Raw genomic sequence first — 7,162 nt, 5'->3', positions numbered from 1 at the left:
GCATAAGCATATGCATAAGAATAAGCATAAGCATAAGCTCATGCTTATGCTCATGCGGAAATAGAGAAGGAGATTATGCGGAAATAGAATGAGTTTCCGCATAAGCTTCTCTCATTCTCTATTTCCGCATAAGCTCATGCTTATGCTCATGCGAAAATAGAGAAGGAGCTTATGCGGAAATAGAATGAGTTTCCGCATAAGCTTCTCTCATTCTCTATTTCCGCATAAGCTCATGCATAAGCATGAGCTTATGCGGAAACTTAAGCATAAGCTCATGCTCATGCGGAAATAGAGAAGGAGCTTATGCATAAGCTTCTCTCATTCTCTATTTCCGCATAAGCTCATGCATAAGCATGAGCTTATGCGGAAACTTAAGCATAAGCTCATGCTCATGCGGAAATAGAGAAGGAGCTTATGCAGAAATAGAGAATGAGTTTCTGCATAAGCTTCTCTCATTCTCTATTTCCGCATAAGCTCATGCATAAGAGAAAGCTTGTGCGGAAATAGAGAAATAAAGAAGGGGGAAAGCTTATGCGAATGAGAGAAGGGGGAAAGAGATGAGGGGGAAATGAGAGAAGAGGGAAATAGAGTGGGAAATAGAGAAATAAAGAAGGGGGAAAGTTTATGCAAATGAGAGAAGGGGGAAAGAGATGAGGGGGAAATGAGAGAAGAGGAAAATAGAGTGGGAAATAGAGAATGAGTTTATGCAAAAATAGAGAATGAGAGAAGCGTAAGCTTCTCTCATTCTCTATTTCCGCATAAGCTCATGCATAAGCATAAGCTTATGTGGAAACTTAAGCATAAGCTCATGCTCATGCATGAGCATAAGCATAGATCATGCTTATGCTCATGCGGAAATAGAGAAGGAGCTCATGCGGAAATCGAGAATGAGTTTCCGCATAAGCTTCTCTCATTCTCTATTTCTGCATAAGCTCATGCATAAGAGAAAGCTTGTGCAAAAATAGAGAAATAAAGAAGGGGGAAAGCTTATGCAAATGAGAGAAGGGGGAAAGAGATGAGGGGGAGATGAGAGAAGAGGGAAATAGAGTGGGAAATAGAGAAATAAAGAAGGGGGAAAGTATATGCGAATGAGAGAAGGGGGAAAGAGATGAGGGGGAAATGAGAGAAGAGGGAAATAGAGAATGAGCTTATGCGGAAATAGAGAATGAGATCCGCATAAGCTTCTCTCATTCTCTATTTCCACATAAGCTCATGCATAAGCATGAGCTTATGCGGAAACTTAAGCTCATGCATGAGCATAAGCATAAGCTTATGCTTATGCATAAGCATAAGCTCATGCTTATGAGCTTATGCTCATGCGGAAGTAGAGAAGGAGCTTATGTGGAAATAGAGAATGAGTTTCCGCATAAGCTTCTCTCATTCTCTATTTCCGCATAAGCTCATTCTCTACTTCCCTATTTCCGCATAAGCTCATGCATAAGCTCATTCTCTACTTCCCTATTTCCGCATAAGCTCATGCATAAGCTCATTCTCTCATTCTCTATTTCCGCATAAGCTCATGCATAAGCTCATTCTCTATTTCTCTCATTCTCTATTTCCGCATAAGCTCATTCTCTATTTCCGCATTAGCATGAGCATAAGCTCATGCTTATGCTCATGCATGAGCATGAGCTTATGCGAATGAGAGAAAGGGGAAAGACATGAGGGGGAAATGAGAGAAGGGGGAAATAGAGTGGAAAATAGAGAAGGAGCTTATGCGGAAATAGAGAATGAGTTTCCGCATAAGCTTCTCTCATTCTCTATTTCCGCAATAAGCATGAGCTTATGCGGAAACTTAAGCATAAGCTCATGCTCATGCATGAGCATAAGCATGAGCTTATGCTTAAGCATAAGCATAAGCATAAGCATAACCTCATGCTTATGCTCATGCGGAAATAGAGAAGGAGCTTATGCGGAAATAGAGAATGAGTTTCCGCATAAGCTTCTCTCATTCTCTATTCCCACATGATCTCATGTGGAAATAGAGATGAGCTTATGCGGAAATAGAGAATGAGAGAAGCATAAGCATGAGCTTATGCTTCTCTCATTCTCTATTTCCGCATAAGCTCATGCATAAGCATAAGCTCATGCATAAATAAATAGAGAATGAGCTTATGCGGAAATAGAGAATGAGAGAAGCATAAGCTTCTCTCATTCTCTATTTCCGCATAAGCTCGTGCTTATGCATAAGCTTATGTTGAAATAGAGAAATCATGCATGAGCATAAGCATGAGCTTATTATGCTTATGCTTAAGCATTAGCATAAGCATAAGCTCATGCTTATGCTCATGCATCAGCATGAGCTTATGCGAATGAGAGAAGGGGAAAATAGAGAAGGGGGAAAGAGAGAAGGGGGAATGAGAGAAGCATAAGCATAAGAGAATAAGAGGGAAAGGAAATAGAGAATAAGAGGGAAAGGAAAGAGAGAAGGGAAAAGAGATGAGGGGGAAATAGAGAAGGGGGAAAGAGAGAATAAGAGAAGAGGGAAAAAAGAGAAGGGGAAAAAAAGAGAATAAGAGAAGGGGGAAGAAGGAAAGAGTGGGAGGGGAAGAGAGGATTCCTACGCCCATCACTGCAGCTAGCTAGCTGCAGGCCGATGCAAATAACAAAAATAATAAATGGAAAAAAGAGGAAGCACTTACCTGAAATAGTATGTCCTGCTCGATGTAGTGGACTGGCCCTACAAAAGAGAGAAAACAACCCATTTTTTCAAATAAGATGTTAGTGGAAGGAGGAGATTACAAAAGCAACTTCTTGAAGGGAGGAGATTGAGGAGACAAGGAAAGAAGGAGATTGAGGAGACAAGGAGGAAGAGAAGGAAGAGAAATACAGAAAAAAGAGGTGAGTTTTCTTTCTTTCTTGAAATCTCATTTTTTGTTTCAATCCTTTCAAAACAAGCATGAAAACTAGTTTACAAGTTTAGCAATACAAGAAGAAACACTCACAAAACTAAAGCTAACAAACAAACCACCTACATTGTTGAAACAAACTCATCTCTTGAAGAACTTTCTTTCAAGAAACCAAAGAGGGAAAAGGATAGAGAGGGAGTACAAGAGGTAGGAGAAGGGTGAGGAGTGGAAAATAGAGTGGGAGGTTGCTTGGAATAGGTGGGAGGTCATCGAAAATAGGTGGGAGGAGATTTTGGGTTGCTTACTTGAGAGATTAGTGAATGGTATGAGCAAAACGCCGCGCGTTTAGCATTTCGGGTTTTAACCCACAGCGTCGTCGCTATATAGCGACGGAACAGAGGAAAGCATCGCTATATAGCGACGCTTACTGTCATTTTTTTGATGTGGCATCAAGAGAAGCTCAAACATGCTTTTTTATAATTGTCAATATGTCCTCCTCATGCTTATGTTGTGATTTTATAAGTGTAGATGGAAGGGACGAGTGGAAGCCCGATGATGCACCAACATCTGGGAGCACGAAGTGGCTTACAGAAAGGTTATACTGTCATTGCACTCATTGCAAGCGAGAAGTACGACATCAACGTCGTATTATCATGCGCCACTTGCGGATGTATGGGGAGGAACCAGAACCAGTACCCCCCGTTGGTGTTGCACATGTTGATGGATCATCGGTAAGTCAAAGCTATTTAAGTTCGCAATCTTATTGTATACCAGGAAATAGAAGATCTTATATTTACACGAAATCTTAAAACAGGATGAGAAGGGTGACGAGGGTACACATATACCTTCTCACTTTCAGCAAGACTATAGTCTCTCAGATGACGACGAGGGTATGGTCGACAGGATTCGATTTTTAGGGGCACTACATCCCACGTACACGTGATGTCAGAGTCTGAGGTCAAAATGTGAGAGTTGCAATCAACACAATTGTACGAGGGTGCTAGGATGTCTAAACTACGTGCTTGTCTCTCAATCTTGAATCTACAAGTATAGTATGGGTGGTCGGATACAAGTGTCTCGGCCTTAATGAGGTTAGCCCTTGCATTAATTTGACTCATTATTTGTATATTGTTTGTTTTGAGAATCATCATTTGGATACTGTCTTTGTCATAGGTTGCTCCAAAAGATGTTGCCTGCACCAATTACCATGCCGTCATCAAGAGATGAAGCGAAAAAGATGCTAACAACGGTGGGTATGGATTATGATACCATCCATGCTTGCCGTAATGATTGTATTCTCTTTCGTCGTGAGCATGGAGATTTGGCTAGTTGTCCAAAGTGTGGGGAACAACGATATAGAGATGACTTGCAGGGTGAGCGGATACCGGTGAAGGTCTTGAGACACTTTCCCATCATTGCAAGAATATAACACATGTTTCGATGCAAATCCATAGCGGAGTTGATGACATGGCATGCATCTCATCGGTCCACTGATGACACATTGAGGATTCCCGCAGATTGTGCAGTTTGGAAGCACATAGATAATCAGTGGCCGGACTTTGCGAGGGAGCCACGCAACTTACATCTTGGGCTAGCCATGGATGGCGTGAATCCTTTCGGGTTACGCTTGACATCTTGGTCGACATGGCCCATAGTCGTGGTGAATTATAATATCCCACCATGGCTAACAATATACAAGGGACACCTCATGCTTGCACTACTTGTGCCAGGAAAGTACAAGGCAAAAAACATGGATGTGTACATGGCACCTTTGATAGAGGAGTTACAGATATTATGGAGAGGAGTGCAGGTCTTTGATATTTCCAGAGCTCCTAGACATACCAATGATATTTTGGTCAGGGGTATCTTGATGTGGACCATGCATGACTACCCAGGATATGGAGAGTGCGCAGGTACGTGGTTGTGTCTTTACATGTACAATGAGGGATTATGCTTTTTTTACTCTCTTTTGCACGCATGTCTTGTACTAACACATTCATGCACGCGTGCAGGACTTGTTACAAGTGGGTACCATGCTTGTCCTGTTTGTGGACCGGCTCTGAAATCGCTTGCACGCTACTCCAAACATATGAGGAAAAATGTTTATGAAGGTCATGCTCGATACCTTCCGCTCGACCATCTCACACGTGGAGGTCAGCTTGATCCACCACCATCATATTTGAAGGCAAGTGATTGGATTCAAGCTTGAAGGGCGAATAGAGAGGAACCTCCTCCTAGTATGAAGAGGCTATCGATCTTTCACGAGCTTCCTTATTGGGGTCAGTTACAAATCAATCATCTCTTGGATCCCATGCATATCTTCAAGAATGTGGGGGCTACTATTTGGGCACACTTGGTTGGTTCCAAGGACTCGAGAGGAGTGCGAGAAGACTTGCGTGCTATGAATAGGATGTCTCGTTTGTGGCCCCAAGTGCATGCTTTAGGAAAAGTTGTCCTCCCGAAAGCAATGTGGATCCTCTCTACGAGGGAGGAGGCAGCGGTCAAGGCAGACATTGCCTCTTTTCAAACACTGATAGGGTACATGCGTTGCTTGAAAGGAGCATTTTCAAAGGACAATAAGCTTAGTGGCCTCAAGTCCCATGATTGGCACAAGGTCTTACAGGTATTCTAAGTAGAATTAGTGTACCAATAATAGTATGCTTGCTTGAGAAGCACTTTCCCTCGAGCATTATGACAACTCAAGTCCACTTGCTTGTGCACATAGTTAATGAGGTGGCTATAGCAGGTACCATTCATAGTCGATGTATGTTTTTTGCTCGAGCGGTTTATGAAAACTTTAAAGGGGTTTGTAAGACAAAGAGCAAGACCGGAAGCAAGCATGGTAGAGGGATGGCTTGTGCAAGAGTCATTAGTATATATCACAGAGTTTCTTGCATCCACGGATCCTGATATGCCTTAAGGAGCCTTAAGCTTAGCACAACAAGGATGATGATCGCATCGTTGGCGAGGTTCCCCAAGGAAAAGGGATTGAAAGAAAGATGAGCGAAGAGCAAATGGAGAAATTCAATAAGTTTTGTATCCTCAATAGCCCTGAGATGCAAAAGTGGATTGAGAGATATGAAGTGGCCAAAGCAGAAAGAATAAATGCAAGGACGAGATTCAGAGTAATGTACAGGCGATCATAACCATATCCACGAGATTTGGCTCTTCTCCCTACTCACATGTCATTTGATTGGCTACAACTGGCTCTATGTAAAGCCGAACGTGATGGAGAGACAATAAATGAGCGCGAGCGAGAGTTATCATCTGGATGTATGGTGCATGTAAGTTTCTTATCTCTTGACGTAATTAAGTAATTAATTATTTGTGGCAATATATGCTATCAAATAGGTGCATCTTCATTGTTTTAATGATGCTCTTTTACAGTACAAAAAGTACAATGCATTATGGTCATATGGATGACATTTCCGCGTGGAATGCATCAATTCAAAGAGAGTCACGTATGATTGTGGAGTCATGGCTAACTTCACACAAGATAGCCGAGCAAGTGCTTCGGATACCAATCTTCTCTCATCACAGTTGGATTATTGTGGAACCATACGCGACATCTATGAAATTGATTTCAGACGATTTACTTTTTTCATTCTTGATGTAAAATGGTTTAGAACTACTTACAACGGTCCCCATACGACAGTGAGAAAAGATAGTAGCGGCTCTTTGCAACAGACTCCACCAAACATTGGACCAATGAAAGTGATACTTTTGTTCTTCCCGAGCACTGTGAGCAGGTGCATACTAATGAATTAGTCGAAGCTTTCGTTTTTAAAGTCCATTGATATATATATAATTGACGACATTTGGCACCCATCTTCAATATAGGTGGTTTTTCATCCGGATCGTTTTGATCCAAGATGGTGGTACGTGATCCAAGTTGCACCACGAAGTAAGCAAATTTTTGAAGATCGAGATGTGGATATGGAGATGCCACTACCAATGCCGGATCCAATTGATGAATCTAGCGAAGAAGATGTAGATCACCATATGAGCCAAGAGGAAGATGCGCATAATGACATCGCACGGGAGGAGGATGGAGATCACGATATTGACGAAGAAGACAACAATCATCAAGATCAATCACCACACTTAAGCTTTATTGAAGAAGATGATCAAATACCTTTAGGTGAACGTACGATGCTAGAGTACGATGATGATATAGGAGATCAACTCGGTATAGAGTTGGAGATAGACTTGCTTGGCGCCTTAGACTTGGCTTAAGATGAAACACTTGATGTAAATGCTCTTATTTGTTTTTTCTCATCTCAAATTTGGACATGAATATATGAGCTTTAAAG

Source organism: Dipteris shenzhenensis, chromosome 2, assembly GCF_047967505.1.
Source record: "Dipteris shenzhenensis isolate YYH24624 ecotype China chromosome 2, Dip_SZ_1.0, whole genome shotgun sequence".
NCBI lineage: Eukaryota > Viridiplantae > Streptophyta > Polypodiopsida > Gleicheniales > Dipteridaceae > Dipteris > Dipteris shenzhenensis.
The sequence above is the reverse complement of the archived record's forward strand: the minus strand, read 5'-3'. Positions refer to the sequence as shown.